Below are 24,226 nucleotides of genomic sequence, written 5' to 3' on the forward strand. Positions count from 1 at the left end.
GGAATGGGGTCTAGGAATCTGCTTTAACAGCAATATAGGAGCTTCAGAGCAGAGGAATCCAAAGATTGTGCTAAATAACATTATAATTCTGATATTTATATATGTATATAATTATATATAAAATGCTAAAATATGTTTATATCTGTTTTATGACAAAATACTATAGATAGATCTAAATACAAGCAAGTGTGTATATGTGTGTGTATACATATATATATGTGTAAATATTAGTAAATACTAAAAGGTACACATAATTCAGATCAGTTTTCTTGGCCTAAGTTCAATAGCCTAGCAAATAATAACATAAGTAAAATTGAAATATAAAGGAAAAAAACCCAACCTTTTGAAAATGTAAAAACTCCCTCTCAGAAAATTTATAATTGAAATAATAAATCAGTTCATATTATGGAATAATTATACAATAATAATAATGAAAAAATTTCAAAACTAAGACCTATAGTCAAAGTTGTACATAAAGGAAAATTATAGTCAAAACTATACATAGAGAAAAATTTATAGCCTTAAACACATCACTAAACACATCACATTAAGTTAAACAAAGAATTTGGTTCAAATTAGTACACATACAGTAAAAGAAAACCCTCAAGGAAATTAAAATGAAGGAATGAATAAAGGTGAAACAAGAAATTAATTTACAGGAGGGGAAAAGTTATTTTAAAAAACATACTGTTAGCTAATCATCAGGAAAAAAAATCACAATATACATTAAGATATTAAAAAGAATATAATAAAATATACAGAGAAAAAAATAAAAGTGAACAGTGATTTTTATCCAGCTCTGAAAATAAAATAGTAACCATGAAAGAAACTGACAGTTTACTAGAAAAATATATATTATCAAAAGAAATCCCCAAAATATAGAAAATCTTTACAGACTAAAGACAATAAATGAAATAAAATTAGTCCCCCAAATGACACTATTCATAGGAAATCTTTGCAAACCTTTTTAAATAATTTTTATGTTATTTAAATGTTTTCAGATCACGGAGAGAAAGATAAAATCTTCCTATTATTTTTTTCGAAGTCAGAACAAGACATATAACCTGACAAAGATAACATACTCATATACACAAAACAAAAAATGGCTTACTAATAATAGTTGCTTATTTGAAAGAAAATTAAGTTGTATTTCTATCCACATTATAAACACATAAAAATTCCAAATGGATTAAAAATTTAGATGTACTTGAAAACCACAAAACTAGTGGTAGTAATTATAAAAAATATTTTATAGTGTTAAGAAAAGGATTTATAAGTATGCACAAAACCTAGGGACCATATTGAAAGATAAAAGATTTTTTAAAAAACAAAAATGGAGTTTCTATGGCAAAGATACATTAATAAAGAAAAAGGCAAATAAACTGGAGAACATACACACATTGTACAAAAAGCAAAAAGATCAGTACCCTAGAGGTCAGATCCAGCTTGCCCTATGTGTTTGTAAAAAAGAGTTTAGTGGAACACAGTTATGTCCATTTGTTTATATATTGTCTATAGGTGCTTTTGAGCTACTTCTGTGGGGTGTAATTTGCAGATCTCTGCTCTAATGCTAAGACCAGGGGTGATTCTCACTTTCTTGTCCATATCTTTGTTTTGAATAAATTTTACAATTTAAAAAAATTATAAAAAGTTATAGTTAATTATTTTTAAAAAATCTAATTAGACATATTGTCTATACTCATACAAATTCAAAACCTTGTTTGATTTCAATTTAAAAAAATGAAATAAATGAACATTCAACTCAAGTAGTTAGAAAAAGAATAATTAAAACACATATGCTAACACCATGCACTAAAAAACCAATGAATGAACAGAGGAATCAAAAAAGAAATTTAAAAAATACCTTGAGATAAATGAAAATGAAAATAAAACTTTCCATAACCCATAAGATGTAACAAAAGCAGTTCTAAGAGCGAAGTTCATAGCAATACAAGCCTACCTCAGGAAAAAAGAAAAATCTTAGATAAACAGTCTAATTTTCAACCTAAAGGAAGTAGAAAAGAAGAATAAGCAAAGCCCAAAGTTAGTAGAAGGAAGAAAATAATAAAGATCAGAGATGAAATAGAGACTAAAAGAATAAATAAATAATGATCAATGAAACTAAAAACTGGTTCTTTGACCAGATAAAGAAAAATGGTAAACCTTTAGAAAGACTTATGAAGAAGAAAAAAAAGAGTTGTGGCCCAAATAAATGAACAATGAAAAGGAGAATTATTACCAATATCACAGAAATACAAAAAATCATGAGACTACTAAGAACAATTTCCCACCAATAAATTGGACTACCTAGAAGAAATAAATAATTCTTAGAAACATATAAACTTTCAAGACTGAATCACAAAGAAATAGAAAATCTGAACAGACCAATTACTAATAAGGAGATTGAATCAGCAATCAAAAACTCCCAACAAATAAAAGTCCAGGACCAAATGGCTTCACTGGTGAATTTTCCCAAACGTTCAAAGAAGAATTAATAACAATCCTTCTCAAACTTTTCCAAAAAATAAAAGAGGAAGGAGCACTTTCAAACTCATTTTACGAGTCCAGCATTTCCCTGATATCAACCAAATATATTACAAAAAAAGAAAATTCATAAATAAAAGTCCTGATGAACATAGATGCAAGAATCCTCAACAAAATGTTGACAAACACAATTCAGCAACACAATAAAAGGATCATAAACCATGACCAAGTGGGATTTATTCCAGGGATACAAGGATGGTTCAACATCCACAAATCAGTCAATGTGATATACCACATCAACAAAGTGAAAGATAAAAATTACATGATCATCTCAAAAAATGCATAAAAAGCATTTGACAAAATTCAGTATCTACTTATGATTAAAATAAAAAAACTTAACAGAACATGCCTCCACATATTAAAGGCCATAGCTAATACTATACTCGACAGTGAAAAGCTGAAGGTTTTTTCTCTAAGATGAGGAACAAGACAAGGATGCCCACTCCTGCCACACAGTATTGGGAGTGTTAGACACAACAATCTTAAATGGGAAAAAAAAAAAGTAATCCAAATTGGAAAAGAAGAAGTAAAATTGTCATTATTTGCAGGTTACACAATACTATACAAAGAAAACTCTAAAGATGTCACCAAAATACTGTTAGAATTAATCAATGAATTCAGTAAATTTCCAGGACACAAATTAATACACAGAAATCTATAACATTTCTATACATTAAAAATGAACTATCAAAAGGAGGCATTAAGAAAACAATCTAATTTATAATTGCTTCAAAAAGCATAAAATACCTAGGAATTAACCAAGAGGTGAAAGGGCGATACTCTGAAAACTCTAAGATATTGATGAAAGGAACTGAAGACAATTCAAACAGATGAAATTATACACCGTGCTAACGGAATGGAAGAATAAATATTGTTAAAATACCCATATTACTCAAAGCAATCTATAGATTCAATGCAGTCCCTATAAAAAATACCCATGGCATTTTTCACAGAACTAGAACAAAAAATCCTAAAATTTACATGGAACCACAAAAGATCACAAGTAGCCAAAGAAACATTGAGGAACAACAACAAAGCTGGAGGTTTCATGCTCCCTGATTTCAAACTTTACTACAGAGCTATTGTAATCAAACTGTATGGTACTGGTACAAAAACAGACACATAGATCAATGGAACAGAATAGAGATCCAGAAGTAAACTGAAGCATATATGGTCAATTAATCTACAGCAAAGGAGGCAAGAATATACAATAGGGAAAAGACAGTCTCTTCAATTAATGGTCTTAGGAAAACTGGACAGCTACAATCAAAGGAATAAACTAGACAATTTTTTACACCATATGCAAGAAATGAATTCAAAATGGATTAAAGACTTAAATGTAAGACCTGAAACCGTGAAACTCCTAGAAGAAAATCTGGGTTATTCACTCTCTGATGTCAGACTTAGCAATATATATATATATATTTGGATCTGTCCCCTCAGGCAAGGAAAAAAAAAGATAAATAAAAAGGACTAAATGAAAATAAAAAAGGTTTTCACACGGAAGAAAACCATCAGCAAAATAAAAAGACAGCCTACTGAATGGGCTGAATGAATGTACAAATGATGTTTGATAAGGGAGTAATAGCCAAAATATACCAAAAAAAAAATTCATACAACCCAATGTAAAAAAAAAAATTGAGTTTTAAAATGGGCAGAGGACCTGAATAGACATTTTTCCAAAGAAGGCATACAGCTGGCCAAGAAGCATGTGAAAAAAATGCTCAACATCACTAATCATCAAGGAAATGTAAATCAATACCACAAAGCGATATCATCTCACCACCTATTAGGATTGCTACTGTCAAGAAGACAAGAAATAACAAGTGTTGGCAAGTATGTAGAGAAAAATGAAACTTAGTGCACTGTTGGTGGGAATGTAAATTGATACAGCCACTATAGAACCAGTATGGAGTTTCCTCAAAGAAAAAAAATAAAGCTACTATATGATACAGCAAGTCCACTTTTGGGTATTTATCCAAAGAAATGGAAACACTAATTCAAAAATATATATGCTCTCCAAGGCTCATAGCAGCATTATCTAAAATTTAGCCAAGATATGGAAACAACTAAGTGTCTATTGATAGACGAATGGATAAAGAAGATGTGGTGTATTTATATAAGGAATATTAAACAAGAATGAAATCTTGCTATTTGCAACAACAAGGGTGGACCTAGAGAGTATTCAGCCAAGTGAAATAAGTCAGACAGAAAGATAAATATTCTGTTATCACCTATATGTAGAATCTAAAAAAATTACACACACAAAAAATACAAAAACAAAAACATAACAAACAAACAGAACAGAACAGAAACAGACTCACAGATCCAGGGAACAAGCTGATGGTTGCCAGAGGGAAAACAATGAGGAATATGGGAGAAACAGGTAAAGGGGATTAAGGGGTACAAACCTGCAGTTATAAAATAAATGAGTCATGGGCATGTAATGTACAGCATAGGAAATATAGTCAACAATATTGTAATAACTTTGTATGGCAACAGATGGTAACTAGACTTATTGTGGTGATCATATTGTAATGTACAAAATTATTGAATCAATATGCCATACACTTGAAACTAATATAATATTGTGAGTCAATTATACTTTGATCAAAAAAACACACACACACAAAGAAGTCAGCAGGAAGAAACTAATAAAAATAAAGAACAAAATGGCGAATTAAACATAGAAAAACCATAGGTTTAACTAGTATACATAAGGATTAAAATATGAGGATGATGACATGACTCACCACATCCTGAGGTTCTTCTGAAAAAGCTCTAAAGTATTCTTACTCCTCAAATCTCCAAGATTTTTCTTTCTTCCATTTTTACAAAACATCAAATTTTGCTTAGAAATAATACAACACGCTCCTAAAATGTATTCTTATTTCTAAAATGGATAAAGTGCTATCCCTTAGGGCTCTCCTGTAGCTCAGTCTAGTGGGGAAGGCAGACCTGTACAGAGAAATGCAGCTTTACGGTAGTCGGCATACGGTAATGGAGTTAAGGAAACAATAATAATAATTTATTGCTTTTTTTTCCCCAATTGCAGAAAGACAATTTACTCTGCTCAAGACAATTTATTGTACAACAAGCTTTAGCAGAGAAAAACAAAAACTGAGACGATATGATTTGAGTCACAGTTGTGTATTAATATTGTAAACCTTAAACAAATTGCTTAATCTCTTGTGCCTCTGCTACCTCATCTCAGAAACCAGGGGAATGACTATACTCACAGTACTGAGCTCACAGGTCGTGAGGTTCAAATGAGATAACGTTCCTGAAAACCCTTTTAAATGTGCTATGTGCAAAAGTTATTTTCATGAACACAATTAGCATCGAAGTGTAAACGATGGTGAATTTCACCAGTATATTTAAATTTCACACTTCTTCCACTGCTCTTGAAAATACTTTCGTATGTGAATAGTGCACAAAGGATTTTGATTCACAAATTTAATGGCTACACTCTATCTTAAAGCCATAGTTATGCCCCCAAATTAGTTAAGATCAGAATGTAGTCCAGAGTGTCAGGTTCTCCGTAGTCTAAATATTGAGGCTCTTTAGAATACATTGTGCTTACTCTTTTAGACTCTACTCACTATTTAGACATTCTTGTTAATCATGTAATTACAGTGTAATTACAATTACAAAACAATAGGTCTCCAAAGTGACCTCAGGTAAACAGATTCTGCTTACCCACAGTTCTCTGTTACAGGATGCATGCTCACACTCACACACCTTTTGAATGTTGACACTGTCCCTAAGCTTTGAGTGATATGCTTACTAAGAGTGGATGTCTATTCCCAAACTCTTTATGTTGGTTATACTGCTAATTATAAGTATGTAATTTAATTTATTATTGAATAAGCTAAAAACGTAAGTGGGAAAAATAAAATTGTTTCCATCAATGTGAGGTTGAGTGGTTTGGAAAGATTTGAAAATAGGTAACTCATTTAAAAATTCACTATCAGATGAGTTGTGGACAAGACAATTGTACAAGGTTGAGGGGAAAGAAGATAAAAAATTCAAAAAGATTCTGAACTGGAATTGTGTCAGAAGTGTCTACCTTCTTATTCTACTTTCAAGAATACAGAAGTATAGAATCGTGTGTTATACTTGTGGTTAATATAATAAAATAACTCAGAAGTTTATCAATGGACACAAAGAATAATAGGCCAAAGGACAGGCCTATCTCACAAGATTGTTGAGTGAATGTACACTTCATGTCTTAAAAGTTAACATATTTAAGGTATATACATAATCATTTTTGATTCTCTCCTTTGACTTTTAAAAATTAATTATGCATATTAAAATATTAGTTTGAAACTGGAGTTATTTCAAAATGAGAACATATATTATAAGAACACTCATGATTATTTTTAAATTCCATTAAATAAATAAATATGAATTAATCCCCAACTCAGTCTTAGATAAAATAATAGACACTGCAGGGAACAGAAAGATGAGTAAAGCTAAGTATTTGCTTTCAAGGCCTTGGAAAATCACAGACTCCGTACATATGAGAAAGTTCTCAGACCCCTATGCGCCCCCTGTAGAACTGTAAACAAAGATGAAGAGAGAGCATTTTGGTTTACCACTCACTGCTGTAAGGACTGAAGTCACAGCCTGCTGCAGTCGCTGAGCAGCAGTTCACTCTGAGAGGAAAATAAGACAGTAACAAGATGAGGCCCTCTCTGCTTTGGACAAGCATCCCCTTTAGACAGTTAGATGTATGTCTCAGGAAGGATTTGAATGAACCCAGACTCTTACATCTTCCCATACACAGAAAAGCACTAAGATCATTAACTTGAGATACCTCTTCTTTGTGACCAGCAATACTCTTTTACCAAGATTACCAAGATTACTTGACAGCATGTGTTCCCTAGCCAAGAACATCACATATAAACTGGCTTCTCCTTCTGTCTCTTCAGAACAGCTTCCTCAGAGCTACTGAGTGGCTGTCTCCTGGGCTTTAGTCCTCAGTAAGGCCCTGAATAAAATTTAATTCACAACTCTTACATTGTCCTTTTTTCTTTCAGTTGACATCCCTGAAGCTGTGCAGATCACGATTCACATAACCATTTAGAGTGGCCTGATGGTTATAATGTGGTCAAAACTAAATGCATCCTTGATTTGGTGAACCAATCAGACACAGGAACTAAAAATACCTGATGTTTTAGGGTCCATTTTGTATGTCAGCCACATTAACCATTTTTATTGATAGAAATTGTTACTACATTCCTACCACTGTCTAGGTAGGGACAGGCAGAAAATACAGTGATTAACAAGATCTCCAAATTATTTTCAAAGTGCAATGGAAGGTCCTTGAAGGATTTTAAGGTTAATGACATAATCCAATTAATATTTTAAGATTATAAGAAGAAGAAAGGGTTAGAATGGGGAGAAAAAAGACAATCAGAAATGATGTAGATATGTTCTGTTATCTCCAGGTTTTTGAAATTGTTTTATCATACTTAAGATGTGGTGAGCAAGTCTCAACTTCCTTATCCTAGATTCTAAGCTCCTTGTTATCAGGAATTACAAATCTCACTGCTTGATAATATATGTCCAGAAATTTCTAGAATTATCTTCATTTAAAAATTTGTCCCAAAATTCCTACATACGTAAGGAACATGCCAGGAATTTGAATAAATTGGCCACCAAATGGCATCTCACCACCTCTTGCTCCCAGAAGCAACAAAACCCTTCCTCATTTTGGCTCAGAATATACGACCTCTGCACTCAGGAAACCTAACACACAGTAAGTTTAACTCATCACATATTCTTAAAACTACTTTCAGGTAACTTTTAAAAATGTGAGAAGACTGAAAAAAAAAAAGATATCAATTCCTTTGTCATTTTCAGCTACTTCCTAAAACTAGATACACTTGCTATTTATCTTTTTTTTTTCTTTTATTTTGGACTCACCAGCCAATTTCCAAGGCAATTTGAATTCACTTTTTGTGAAAGAGTCTTCAGGAAAATATTCTGTCAAGGGCTTTGGGACAATCAAGATAAATGACACTCCTACATTTCTCTCATGCTAATCACTCCTTTATGAATCTGCGGAAAAGAATGCATCCCTCTGTGCTGGGCTCCCTTTATATGATCCTAGTGCTGCTGCCTTCAAGTGCTCTCTGTCCTGTGCATTATCGCTTCATTCTCTATTGAGCTGCCTCTCCACGTGAGTCTATTCTCAGAGCAGTTCTGCTTGGGATTTTGGATATCAGAGATTAAAATTTTGTAAGAATGAAATAATCCATCTTTTATGGAATACCCCTCACTGTCATCACCCAAATTTTGATATTTTTCTATTTCTCCACTAGAAATTTATATCTGTAAAAAAAATACATATAATGGACTTTGGGAAATTTGAAGTTACCCATTGGAATACCTTCTCTTTGTTGTCAATATTTTCCAAAACTCACACAAATAATGTGAAAGAAAAGAAATATTAGACTGCAATCATTGCATGGTAAAACTATCAAAGAATAGGTTTTTAAACTTTCTCTAAAGTAGGAAGGAATCATAAATGAGATTAAAAAATGTGATTGATAACTCAATGTGAGAGATGTGGTAGGAAAAATGCCAGACTGGGAGCTGAACTTTGGTTTTTCCACTTTTTTGTATCTGCTAGAACTTCAGATAATCAGGATTTGTTGTAAAAATATATATGGAAAAGAGGACTAAGGGAATCTTTGCTAATCCAGTAACATACATTCTGGATCTCAAAGGAGAGGAATAGAGTTTGAGAATTAGAAGTTGATTTAGGGTCCAAAGTTGTTTTACTACCAAATTAACTTGTCATTCTTTAGTTAGACAATCTCTTCCCAATACTGTGACTCAGCTCCTCTCTTTAGCTCTACTGATGGATTTCTTTTATTTTCTGCTTAGTCATGACATCTGTGCTTTGAACTTGAATGTACTCACAACCTCTGCGTACTTCCAGTCTCTCGCAACCACTGCCACATTATCATCTCTGACTTCTGTATCTTTTCCAGCATCAGCCTTCATTACCAACTGGAACACCCTTTTTGTATTTTCCATTCAAATCCTCCAAGGAGGAGAATCTGATGAGTGTTATTTAGTTACAGTCATTTTCTCTGGGTAACGTTCATGCCAGATTTCTCATGGACTGCTCCTAGCCAATAGGTGGATCCAAACTACAGGAGTCAATTTCTTGGCCCCAACTTAAACAACTGCTGCTGGTGGGACACAATCACATGGTAATTATCTGTGGCATGTTATCCATGGAGCCATCTATCAGTACCTTTTTTTTTTTTTTTTGATTACTACTGTGGTGTTAGGTGTTATTCTAGTTGTTGAGGAAACAGCAGTGACTGAGACCGACCAAGAATATAACAAGATTCTGGCAGGAATAAAAATTTACCCCAGGTGGTACAAATTAAATGGTTTTAATGCAAAAGCTGCTTAGATATGTGAGGAAATATTTAGGGAATAGACAGGAAAGTTGAGGCATCCCAAGACCAGCAACAGTGAGAAGCCACTACCACATCTAACGTTGAATGGGCAAAGGGGACATAGTGTTAAACCAAGAAGACTTTGAGACGTGGAGGAAAAGCTGCCTGGAAGAAGCTACAGTCACAAGGGATACAGACACACCCAAAGACAAGGAAATTATAGGAAGAAGTTCCTTAATCTCTCTCTCTTCTTACACTCTAGTTTACCAGGACTTCCCATTGGCCAAATCCAACTGGAAATATGAGAGCAAACAAGTCAAGGTGATACAGTCTTCAGCACAGTGCAGAGCCAAGAGTTATAGAAAATGGATAGGAGGGAATCGAATGGAAATTAACTGGTTCATGGACCTTACCATCAAGTGGAGTAAACAGATTAAAAAATTAAACTAAAATAATTAAAATATGAAACAGTAAAATTTGATTAAAAAATAAGTGCAAAGGGGGTAAAGAAGATAGAAAGTGATTTTCAAGGAGAAAGGGATCATTAAGAATAATAGAAGATATAGCACATGCTGACAGGTTTTTTTTTTTTGTCACTTTAATAAACAGGTAAAGTGTACTTGCCTTGGACTTTTTTATTTTGGAATATTTGATATGTGAAAGGAATGTATGTGACATATACAAGTTATGAACATAAAAAATTAAGCAAACACTCATGAACCACCACTAATTAAAAAAGAAAGTCTTATCCACACCATCGACACTTCTTTGTCCTCCATCATCTTTTCTCCTTTCTCACTCTACATCGTTAGAACTCACTAGCCTGAGTTTTAGTTTTTCATCACACACTTTTCTTTTAATACATGTTAGTTTTGCTTATGTTTTTAAATTTATGAAACTGAAAGCTTATTTTCATTCTTTTGAGTCTTGCTTTTTTCACTCAGTAATGTTTTTTAATATTCATTCATTGTGCTCCATATTGTAGTTCAACTTTATTGTTGAATAGATGTCTCATTATACAAATATTGTTTCATTTGTTCAACCATTTCCCTAAGACATGGTATCATCGCCATTTTGTTGCTGATACTGGTGCAAATATTCTTGTATCTCTCTTTTGGATGTATAAGCAGGTACTTCTTTATGATACGATACAGGCAGGGATAGAACTGGTGTATTATGGAGACTGTGCATGTTAAAACTTTACAAAATGGTACGAACTTGTTTTCCCTACTCGTTGTATCTGTGTATACTCCCACCAGCAACATTTAAGAGTTACTCTTGATTCATGTACTCTCTGTCATGAGGTGCTATGGGTTAAATGTTTGTGTCCTCCCAAAACCCATGTGTTGAAATCTTAGTCCCCAAGATGATGCTTACAAGCAACCCTGAATTATGATTGTAGACAACATTGCTATGATAAGCTATTGAGATGGACACTAGGCCTAACAGCTACTAAGACTTACTAGAAAGTCATTATATTAAAAGCAGTATAATATGAATACAAAAATAGGCAAATTGACCTATAGGCCAGGATAGCTGTGAGATAGACTCATATTTGAGATTTATTACACAATAAAGATGGCACAAGTCAGACTGTTTAGTAAGTGATGATTGGAAAACTGCTCGTTATGGAGAAAAATCCCTATCTATCATCACCTACAAGAATGGAATCCAGATATATTAAAGAAATAAACCAAAGTGAATCATAAAGGCAGGAGATAATGTACCCTAGGGTTAGGAAGAACTTCTTAAACAAAATTCTGAAAGCATCATTGATGGTTTTAATCACATCAAATTATGAATTCCTGTGAATCAAGTTAACATAAAGATGTTGCAGAGATATGACATCTGCCATGTCTAAAACCACAAGGAAATTATTATCTATAAAAGAAAGAAACTCATATATTTGAAAAAAGCACAGGAATCCCAAATTTTAAAAATGAGTAAAGGATGTTTGAGTCAATTCAGAGCCAAAGAAACCCAAATCACTAGTGACTGGTGCCCAAAATCACTAGTAATCAGAGGAATGCAATTTAAGTATTGAGTGAAAAAAATAGAAACCCTACATCATCTATTTAAATTAAAACGCCATGAAATAATTCACGGCTTACACTAATACTTTAGAAAAAAAGAATATAAATCAAATATACATTGGAGAATTGTGAGTGAGGAGTGGACCAGAGGACTTGCGAAGAGCAGTGATCACCAGATGACCAGAACTGCAGAGGATTACTAAGGAACTCTTTGCTCATTAAAAAAAAAAAAACTATAGCACAGGGAACTATATTCAATATCTTCTAGTACCTTTTGGTGAAAAAGAATATGAAAATGAATATATGTATGTTCCAATATCACTGAAGTATTGTGCTGTACACCAGAAATTGACACATTGTAAACTGACTATATTTCGATAAAAAATTTAAATTTAAATTTTAAAAAACCAAAGCAAAACAGTAGTGCACAGATGAAATCATACTGTGTCATCTTAAATTCCCAGTTCCATCTTGGGAGTCCTGTCCACAGGACACCACCGTCTAAGCTCTTTGCTTCCCTGTGGATGTCTTGCTTCCCCAGAGCCCTGATCAACCTTCTGTAGGCTCAGGATCAAATGGCTCTTTATCTAGTTTTCCAACCATTTATATTCTTATAGTATACAGCAGGGAAATAAACAAGTGATTTTTTTTCTAATAATTGAAGTTTTAACCCAAAATTTTCCCTTTATTTTCTTGTATCCTTGTCTCCACTCATTCCCGCAGCAGAATTCATTGCCTCAGGGAAGGGATAATACAGCAGAGAAGCAGAGAAAATCTTTCTGGTGTTAAAAGCGAAACTATGAAGGATGTAACTTCTAGGCCATAAAACATTATCTTTGGAAAAGCAGATAAAGAGCAGGCCGGCTTGTCCTCAGACTACATAACAGTGGTCAGGACTGCGGGGAGTGAGAAGAGTCAGTCACAGCAGAAGCGGAGTCTAGGTGATGGGGGGGGTTCCTGAGCTCTGTGTCCTGGGGAACGGTCTCCCACAGGGAACTGGGAATCAAAATCACGCAGAACTGGGCCCTACCCCCAGGGGAGAGCTTGGAGCCAGCAAGATCCCTGTCCGTCCTGTCCATCCTGTCCGTCTGCCTGGCTCCCCGGCGTGGTACCAGCACAGGCCTGAGGTCACCTCCCGGAGCATCTTGGAATGATGCAGGAATAGCTTTGTGCCGCAGAGCAGAGACAGCTGTTCTGAGAGCCCTTTGTAAGACTGTGGTAGACACAGCAGGGGCCCAGGGTCAGACAAGAATAGGGACCCCTCCATTTGAGTCTATGTGGATGAAGAGTGATTTCAAGGAAGGCCTTCTCCATCCCTCCTTAATTCTCTGCCCTAGAATGTAGACATCAGCCCACAGAAAGGGAGGGGCACTCCACTAAGCCCATGGGTCCTCAATGTGGGGCTCTCTTGCCCCCCAGCAGGTATTCGGCAATGTCTAGAGACAAGTTTTGTCGTCACAAGTGGGAAGTGCTACTGGTGCCTGATGGGCAGAGGTCAGAGATGCTGCTGAACCTTCTACAGGGTACAGAACAGGCCTTCTAAACAAAGAATTATGCAGCCCCAAATGCCAGCAGCGTCAAGGTTGAGAAACACTTCCCCAAAACTGAGATTAGGTTTTGACCACATGGCACAATAAAAGATTTATAATTTATAATGTAATTGTTCATTTAAATAAAGAAAATTACTCCTAGTTCATGGATTACAACGTGCAACCACTTGTTTATACAAGAAAATATATACTTCCTCTAACATAAAATAATCAACAATGATCGGTTCTGCACTTAATGAAATGGTTTCGAAGGGGGGAAGAAAAACTTAAGTAGCTCTTAAGGGCCCCCCACACAAGAAGGAAAGTGAATCGGAGGCATGAAGACAGATGCTGGAAACTTAACAATATCGGAAGCAAACGAGAGGAGGAAAGTTGGGGGAGGAAAAGTACATGCAGGTAAGTCATCCATGGAGCAAAAACCAGAGAACAATTGCTTCTAACCAAGGACAAGGAGGATCATGAGCGTTTTTAAAAGAGATGAGATGGGTTTTCTTCCAGACACGACACTAAAAATTTACTAAGAAGGTGGCATGAGAACCCCAGGCCACCAACATGCCAGGAAGAATATCAGCGAAGGGAAAAATTGGAAGGGCTTTCAAACATAGCAGGGATGAAGGCAAAAGCCAGAAACAATGAAGGGAGAAAAAGAAGGGGAAAGGAGAAGGGAGGGAAGGAGGGAGAGAAGAGAGGAGCAGGGGAGGGAGGGAGAGAAATCTGGAAACAATGGCACTGGGTAATAAGTAAACCAGTCTTATGTTGATGACATGCCAAAGCATTTCATTTTTATGCAAAAGCAAATAACTGTGAAGTATCCCCAACATAAACACTGATTAAAAGAGATTAAATGTCTTGGGATGAAATGTCATAATATTACACAGTGTCAGTTTGTGGTGTTCTCAAAATGTTAATGACCTCCAGCTTCAGCTGCTTCCATTACCAGCAATCTCAAGGGAGAGCAGCCTCAGCTGCGGGGCTCCCAGGAGGCGCCCAGAACCTCGTCCCATCTCCTCGCCGTTAATAGATAAAATTTCACTGAAAATGACTCGGTGACACTTGGCCATAATTCAGAAGGGACCACATTTTTTAAAAAGACTTTTTCTTTTATCAGAAAGTACTTGGGTTTATCTTACCATTTCAATAATGTTCCAGACCCGATTCAGTCAGTCTTCAATACTCTTTGGAATAATAGTTTTCTGTTCTCTAACAGTGACATTTCCCCAGCAACGGTAGCATCTGCAGAAAATTTGGGAAGTGAGAGTTCATCATTTTACAAACTAATTCTGGGAAAAAGCGTGGGTCAGGATGTATGTATAACTATTTCACCAGGACTGATCCCAGGATTCTTCATGAAGTGTTCCAGTGTATTCTGAGTGGCCATGCCCCCTCATTTCCTCTAATAAAAATCATTAGTACTTCCGATCTCCACAATTATTTTTGCCTCCAAGTCAAATAAAATAGGCTAACACCTGTGGTCACTTTATAGATTAGTCATTCTCTCCTACCTATATTACTGACCCAGTTTCTCTCACACAGCCGGGACACGTGCCTTCCCATCTAACTGGTGACATTTTTGAACACATGGACCTCAATGGGTATATATTTGTTGCCTGGTAATACGTATGCCTTCCACAGAACATAAGTGCATCCAGACATTTATGGTTGGTGCAATTTTGTCTGCATTTATTCAACAAATGTTCATTGAGTTTTTATTAAGCATAAGCTCTCTAATCAGTCCCTTCTGTCAATGAATTTCTAACATCTCAGGTGAGGGCAGAAGTGACAGAAAGCATAATAGGAGACAGGATAGAGAAGGGACACTTCTAGAGTCCAATGACAGTGCTTAGTAATTAACACAATGAAGAGAAGTCTTTCAGCTGGAGATTTCTGGGAAAAACCTCAAGGCAAGAGGGTTACACAAAACGGCCCTTGTAAATTCTGATAGAATGTTGGCTGAGATACATTGAACAAAACATTCTATCTGCCCTGTCTGAGTAAAGTAGCCACTAGCCACATGTGGCTATTTAAATCAAAGTTATGTAAACTGAAATGATATTTAAAATTCAATCACAGTAGCCTTACTTCAAGTGCTCAATAGCCACATGTCACTAGTGGCTACCATATTGGAAAATGGAGAAGAACATGTCCATCACTTCAAAAACTCCTTTGGACACCTCTATTTTAAGTTGGAGAAATGGGATAATCATGAGAAACTACAGGTGTTTTACAGGTGTTTGGAAACCAGCAAACATCCCACATCTGCTGGCCCATAGTGTGAGACTAAAACAGTAGCAGAGGATAAGACTGGAAAGGGAAGCTGAAGTCAAATTTTAGTGAGTCTTGACTCGTGTTGAATCAGGGATTTGTTTGGTGCAGAGAACTGAGACTTAGAATAATTAATTTTTGGTAATGTGTAAAATGATGACCTGGAAAAGCAAATGGTCAAGGAGGTCCTCAACCCTGGCTGCACATTGGAATCACCTGGGGAGATTTTTAAAACCCCAATTCCCAGGCCATACCCCTGAAGAACTGAATCAGAATCACTGGGTGTGAGACTCAGACATCAGTAGCTTTTAAATCTTCCCAGGGGACTCCGGTGTGCAAAGGGATGTAGGGACAGCCGCTATTCTTATATGCACAGCATCACCTCTCACGTCTGTCAGCAATAACCTCTGTCCTCTTATGAACTTCCCTTTATCATTTCTATCCAATCTTGGTGGAGTTGTGATTCATAACAAGCTGATACCCTGGTCACTAGAGGTGGCCTTGGAACCAAATCTGGGCAAATCACAATACCCTAGTAATGCTGGCTGTGGTGATTAGCCCAGATTTAGACTACAGTCCAAGTCAGGCAAGTAAGAACCTGTTCTGGGGTTTTACATACATACTTCTGGCCAGAAAGGCTCTCTCTTCCATCCAGGAGGTCACTACCCTGGGATGATGTTGGCCTGAAAATCTCTGTGAATGTGTTCCCTCCTATGCTCCATTACTCCACTGCAAGGTGGGGAGCCACCCACACAAGAAAACTGCAAAATTCACAGATGCAAACATAACTACAAGCTCCCTTCTGAATCTGTTTAAAGGGTTGGTTGGGATTGGGGATTGTGGCCAGTTCTTGATCTCTTTCCTCCTTGAAAGCACAACCAACAACCTACCCAGCTATGTTGCCCAGCCATTCCCAGGTAGGAACTAGGAGGGGCTTTCGATGTTATGTGTTGATCATGTACCGCTGAAGGCCAGTGAAGCAGGAAAGTATCAAAAGCAGTGAACGTAACTGGTTAGAAGAGCAGAGTGGATGGCGATTAGATCTACTCACTGGAAGGGATAATAAGGCTTTTGATGAAAACAGACAATACCTGGTTGTGCAGGCATTCTTTCCACCCCTGCAATCCTTCCTCTGCTGAACTGCAATGTTTCCTGTCATTTTTACATGAGGACCTGACCTTTACCTCACACCACCTCAGGCATTTTATGTAACTTAACTCAGGCAATTTTCAGATGCCAGTCTCTATAGGATGTGCTCTGTATTTTAAAGAAATTTTACAATATATTTCCATCTATAGCATTTTAAAATGTAGGCTTCTATGACATATGATGAAGGGAAATCTCTTCCCTGGCGGGAGGTTGTTCAAGATGCCCTTTATAAGTCCTTTCCCAGTTCTAATAGTGAATTTAATACATTATAGTGAATATTCAAAAGGTGTGCATGATGTGTGAATGTAAAAAAAAAAGAAAAAAAAGACTGAAAGGCTAAAAGGTAAGAGTCTAAAGATCAAAAGTAGAGAATGGAGAGAATGTGGGAATTTTGTTTTACTGTTTCCATGATTAAAAAAAAATTATTTTTAACTTTTACATAAGTCCTTTGGGATTTCAACAACAATATTTATGGAAAGAAAATTCAAGAGACCTTCGGCATTTGAGGAATTCAGCTGTCTCAGTATTCACTGTGTCAATCACACAATGATGCTTGGTTTTTACCAAGCCTTGTGGGGTCCAAATCAGCCGGCAGAGGTGAAGGGAAGATGCACATTGTGGACAGTAACAGGCTGCTGGATCATGAAGCTCTCATGCACTCTCCCAGAGCAGGCTAGTTTTGACAAAGCCACAGGGATTTAGATACTCTCCTGGTGAGAATATATTTCCATTCTATAAATTCCTTCATAAAAAAAAGAAGAATCCTACCGCTAAACCTGTGCACTACAAACCTTCTTTTTAAAATAGACAGATGTCCAATATAAAATCAGATAAAAGATCCTACAAGTGGGAGGGGAAAGTGGGGTCCTTTGAGTTCTTTCTACTCCCTCCATAACCCCAGAGATCCCAGTGAGCAAGTTTTGAAAACTACTATACCAAATTCTTCCCTTCACTGGTTGCCAAGTAGGGCACCCCCTGGAGTTGTGCAGCATAGCAGACCTGCCTGAAAAGCCTGAAAGAACAATTAATTTATTAGAACTAGTGAGTTTTTGTATCTTCCAGAGTTTCCTAAAAAAATGCAAATGTTCCTGGGAAGAAACATCTGAAGTAATCACAGGGGATTATTTTATCAATTCAATTTGCAGCTTGGAATCTTGGCTGACAGCAAAGCCCTGTAGGATTGGGCACAGATAAAGAACTGAAACAATGTAACCAAGGAAAAATGTCTTTACTTCCTGAGGTTATACAGGAACCACCTAACAGGCTATTAATAGTTTTTAAATAAAGATAATTATAAAATGGCTAACATTGGAATGTATCCTGAATGCCAGATACTCTTCCAAGTCTCTATTTATGTTGTAGCTCATTTTATATATTCCATTATCCCTTTATGTATTAACTCACATTTGTATTCCTTACAACAACTACATAATGACAGTACAATCTTTATACCCATATTATGGATGAGGAAACTGAGGCACAGAGAAGTTAAGATCGCACAGCTAACGAGAGGCAGAGCCAAGACTCAAATCTGCACAATCTGACTCTATGTCCTGTGGTAACCTCACACAATGGTTCACCTTCCAGAAGTGGATGATTATTTCAGCTCACTACAGCACTTTCAAAGGGTGGCCTCTTCTGAATTTTAACTCTCTAATCTCTGTGATTGTCTTGAGTTTGACGGATTACCCAAGAGGAAACAAGAAGGATGAATTTCCAGTAAGCTACATGCTTATTGAGATGGGAAGTGTCTTCTAGTTTTGTGCTAAATTTCCAACTAACTGAAAAGGGATTTCACTTAACTGAGGCCCGGTGTTCTCAGGTCTGCCATGCACTCCAGCAAGGACTGTGCTGCACAACTCAGGAAAATGATGCACATAGAGTTTGACTGAACATCATCTTCTAGAGCTGAACTGTGAAAATTGGTGACCCTAGGAGTTTGGCCTTTGCCCCTATAATTTAAGCACTCCTATTTTCTTTTAGGAGTTTTATGGCTTCAAGTCGTATGTTCAAGTATTTAATCCATGTTGAGTTGATTTTTGTGAGTCATATAAGATAAAGGCTCAATGGCATTCTTTTGCACATGGCTATCCAGTTTTCCTAGCACCGTTTATTAAAGAAAATATCCTTTCCCCATTGTATATTCTTAGCTCCTTTGTTGAAAAGTGACTACATAAGTATCAGTTTATTTCTGGGCTCTTTATTCTGTCCCATTGATCTAAGTATATGTTTTTATGCCAATACCATACTATTTTGATTACCATATCTTGGTAACAGAGTTTGGAATCAAGACTTGTGATACCTCCAGCTTTGTTCTTCTTTCTCAAGTTTGCATTGGACATTTGGGATCTCTTGTGGTTCTATACGCATTTTAGGATTTTTTTCTAATTCTGTAATAAATGCCATTGGAATTTTGATAGGGATATCATTGAATCTGTAGATCACTTTGGGTGGTATGGCCATTTTAACAATATTAATTCTTCCAGTCCATGAACACAGAATATCTTTCCATTTATTTGTGTCCTCTTCAGTTTCTTTCATCAATACCTTATTGTTTTCAGTGTATAGACCTTTTACCTCCTTGGTTAAAGTTATTACTAAGTATTTTATTCTTTTTGATGTTGTTTTAAATGAGATTGTTTTTTAAAGATAATTTCTCCCAACTAATACAGATCAAAGAAATCCAATCAAATGGTCATGAGGCTTTTTTTTTTTTTTTGACAATCACTATAAAATTTATGTAGACTAGACAAAACAATTTGGGAAAAGAACAAAGTTAAAGGACATACTCCATTGATTTCAAGATTTACTTTATTACCTTAGCAGCCAAATCAGCATGATATGGTGTGAAAATAGATATGCAGGTCAATGGAACTAAATAGAGAATTTAGATATAAACTCACACTTATATGATCACTGACTTCAACAATAGCAACAAAGTAATTCAGTTGGGAAACAATACCCTTTTCAATAAATGGTACTTGAACAATTGAGCATTCAAGGTCAAAACAAAACAAATGTACTTTACCCTTACCATATATAAAATAAAACTAAAAATACACTATAGACCTATGAACTTGGAGCTGCAAAACTTCTAGGAAGAAACATAGAAGAAAATCTTTGTGATCTTGAATAAGGACAAATTTCTTAAATAGGACACAAAAAGCACACAAAAATTGATTAATTAAGCTTTGTAAAAATAAAAACATTTGCTCTCCAGTATTTTTAATAAAATGAGAAGGTAATCCACAGACTAGAAGAAAATGTTTGCATTTAGATTATCTATTAAGACTTGTGTCCAAAATATATAAAGAACTTTTACAACTTAATGCAAGAAAACAAATAACTCATTTTTAAAATGAGTAAGAGACTTGAATAGAGAGCTCAATGGAGAAGACATATAGTTGGTAAATAAGCATAAGAAAAGATGTTCAACATGATTAGCCATTAGCAAATGCAAGTTAAAACCACAGGAAGATAATACACACCCGCTACAATGGCTACAATTATCATGTGTCTGAAAGAATACGAGGCAACTTGAACACTCATATGTTATGTATGGAAACACACTTTAGAAAATGGTTTGGTGACCTCTTATATTCTTAAAGATAAATATACACTACTCTATGACCCAGCAATTTCCTTTTTATATATATAGCCATAGAAGAAAGCTTATGTTTACACAAAGATGCGTATGTAAATGTTTACAGCAACTTCCTTTAGCTCAAAATGGAAATAATCTAAATATCCATCAACTGATGCATGGATAAACAAAATATGATTATTCTATAGTAGAATACTACCCAGCAATAAACAAGGAATAAGGTACAGATGCATGCAATAATATGGATGACTCTCAAAAGTATCACACTAAGCAGTACAAAAACTGTACACTCTATGAATTCATTTTTTATTAAATTCTAGAAAAAGCAAAATTGTAATGATACTAAGAAAATCAGTGGTTGCCTGGGGCCAGAAAGTTAGGGAAGGAAACTGACTACAAAAGGACAGCTGGAAATGTTGGTGTGACAGAAATGTTTTGTATAGTGATGTTGGTGGGTTGAGCTACTGTATAAAAATGTCAAAGTTCATCAAATTGGACAGAAAATTGGTGAACTTTATTTTATGCAAATCAATAAAGTAGACCAAAAATTAAAAGGAAGATCTCTTTATCAAGGAGTTATATTCTTTCCAGAGATAGCAAATAAGAAATGGAGAAAAATTAAATGTCTTTAATGAAAAAAAGAAGATGTTATGAAAGATATTTTGTTTTGTATAATGGTGTGTGTATTAGTTAGGGTTCTAGAGAAACAGAACAAATAGGAAGTATAAATAAAGAGAGAAAGAAATAGATTTTAAGGAATTGGTTCATGGGATAGTGGAAGCTGGCACAACCAAACCTGTAGAGTAGGTCAGCAGGCTAAAGCCCAGGGAAGAGTTGCAGTTCAAATTTGAAGGTGGTCTGCTGGCAGAATTCCCTCTTCTTCCAGTAAAGTTAGTCTTTTTCCATTAAGGCCTTCAACTGATTGGATGAGGCCCACCCTCAGAATGAAGGGTAATATATTTTACTCAATGTCTACTGATTTAAATGTTAATCTCATCTTAAAAAAAAAAAAAAAACCTTCACAGAAACATCTAGAGTAATGTTTGACCAAACATCTGAGTACAGTGGCCTAGCTAATTTGACACATAAAATTAACTGTCACAGTATGCAATTTACAAAGTTCTACTATACATGTTACCTCATTTGTTCCTCATAATAAACCAATTAGATTGTAGCTACAACCTACCACATAATGGGCAAGAAACTGAAATTTCAAAAAATTAAATGCCTCCCCATTTCCATAGCCAGCAAAGGGTGGCTCTGGAATTCAGGGCAATTATCCTGTCTCCAAACTGCACGCTCTTTTGACCGCACTGCACTGGAGAAAGACAGTAAGAGTAAGGGATTAAATACATCCTTTGTTCCTTATGAATTTTTCCCTGGCATTTATCCAAGTCCAAGACACTTAAGGGTTATGTAATTTTTCATGTTCATTTTTATTTCATGTTCATATTTAGAGTTTGGCAAAATCGATAATATATTTTATAAAGGCTTACTTCACTTTTATCCTATGACAAGATGAAGTTAACAAAGCAGCAAACCACTGATTAAATAGAGGCAGATAGAAAATAACATCTGACAGTGAAATTCTTCCTTGCCTTCTCTTGCTATTTACTTCAAAACAGTATTATTAAAGGGGTGGGAGAAAGTCATGGGCTCTACAAAAACCTGCTAACAGATGTAGAAATGGGAAATGAAGAAAAGGAAAAAAATTTACAAGATGATAAACTATGGGTCATCCCAACTAATTTATTTAATTAGCATTTTTCCTCACCAACTAACAAATAACATGTAAAACTTACTCTACAACTCTTTATCATGTTCAAAATTTTCAATTGAAAGGGACAGAAATCTCTCCCACTTTGGTGTAAATGAAAACTGTACTCCTTTCTATGTAATTTTAAATTCATTTCGGAGCTACATAGAAAGAGTCACTTATTAAGGCACCATTAGCATTTGCCATTATGGAGAAAGATGGAAGAAACTCCTTAGGTGTTACTTTTTCCTTCCCACTAGCTGGCTGGCTGACCGACCTTAGAGAAAGTAAGCTCAGCACCTTGGGTCTCTGTCTGTAAAATCAGTATATGTCTACTTCACAGAAGTGTTAGGGGAAAGATGCATGAATAGGCATCTAAGCAACTGGAGCTCTACATCAGAGCATCGCTACCCACGCCCTTGTGCTGTGCCCTCTCCAGGCCCCTCAGCAAGGTCTTCTCATGGTATAGCCTCACTGCCCTTCATCCCGCCAGCTCCTGCCTGATGCCTTTCTTGCCTGCCAGGGAGGTCTTTGCATCACTTCAACAAGGGCTTCCAGACAAAAGGAACCAGGTGCCTTCCACTCCATCACCACCACCTCTTAGAGGTGAACGGTACCTAAGAAATCTCAGAAAGCATTAGCACAGTGGTTCTTCTGTAGACAAAGATTTCTCTTTCCTGATGGATTTACATGAGAATCTGTTCCAAAATAGAATACTGACAGCCAGCTGGAAGAGAGCATGGAGCCAAATGTTATCAGCAATATCAATGACAATAAACATTATCTGTTTTAGTGAGTGCTTGTTCAAGGCCATGAACATTGCCATTTAATCCTTACACCAACTCTGCAAGGTAGGTATTATTATTCCTACTTTATAGATAAGAAATTGATTAGAGCTTGAAGTGAAATAATTTGATTACGGCTAAAAGAGTCAGGCTTTGAACCCATGTGAAGGAAGAGGATCCAATAAATGTATTCCTCATTTAGCACCTTACACATAGACTAAAAGGGCTAATGCAAACTTCTCTCGGAAAGGATAATGGGAACAAATTGGATGAGGAGAAGATGTGAGAAGCTGTAACTTCTTCACCCTGAGGCTGTGAGCCCATGTCAGGGCACTAAGTGGAGAGGACTGAAGTGAAGGCAGAGAGGGTGTAGGCACTGAGATATGGAGGTACACTTACTCTTCCCTTCTGGCCCCCCCAACTCCCAAAAGACTCATGTTTGACAAACAGCTTTCATTTCCTGCCATGCCTTTCCATCTTAACACCATTATTAATAGGCACATCCTTTATGCAGAGCTTCTTTTTGGAAACTGATGGGAAGTAGGTAGGTGGGTGAGGCAGCAAGGAGAAAACACTCAGAAGAGGTAGGAAGTGGGTGGATGAAGGTCACTGGAGAAAAAGAGAAACCAGAATTCTTCTTGGAAAAGAATGACTCAGTAAAATAAGTGTGATCATTTGAGGCAGTCAGTCAACCTGACCTTTATAAAAAGAGCAAGGTGATTCTACTTTTCTGCCACTTTAAAAGACATTTTAAAGCAATCCATAAAGGTTCACTTCTATCAGAGGGTAGGGAGATGCTGTTGTAAAGCTCTTACCGACGAAAGGTGTTTCAGAGGGGTCAGCTCACACTTTCCCACTTTCCTTAGAGTCTAGGGGTGGTGGACTCCGCAGCACTCGCAGGTGGTTATTCTTGTTTGACTCTTTTTGGAAACAGCACAGACAGGCCTAGGGGGCAACATCTTAAGGCAAAACTTGAGAGAATAACCTGCTGCACCTTTTTGGACCATCTCAGCATTCTCTTCCCAGATGAACACCAGGGCTAGAGATAGAGAGATGCCACAGTGGAGTAGATGGGGCATGAACCCCAAGTAACTCCTCAGAAGTGACCCGGGCTGAGTG

The 24,226-nt window shown here is 36.1% G+C and overlaps 1 long non-coding RNA gene across 6 annotated transcripts in view; it reads right to left on the reverse strand.

Annotated features, from left to right (window-relative positions):
* LOC106729714 overlaps nucleotides 1-24,226 on the reverse strand; it is a 284,345-nt gene that overhangs the window by 82,412 nt on the left and 177,707 nt on the right. For 5 of the 6 annotated variants that reach the window (XR_004322047.1, XR_004322048.1, XR_004322050.1 and 2 more), the window contains exon 4: nucleotides 14,682-14,784. The exons of the other annotated variant lie outside the window; for it this stretch is intronic. This is a non-coding gene — a long non-coding RNA (uncharacterized LOC106729714). The remainder of the gene's footprint in view (nucleotides 1-14,681; nucleotides 14,785-24,226) is intronic. 6 annotated transcript variants of the gene reach the window in all.

This window comes from Camelus ferus, chromosome 8, assembly GCF_009834535.1.
Source record: "Camelus ferus isolate YT-003-E chromosome 8, BCGSAC_Cfer_1.0, whole genome shotgun sequence".
NCBI lineage: Eukaryota > Metazoa > Chordata > Mammalia > Artiodactyla > Camelidae > Camelus > Camelus ferus.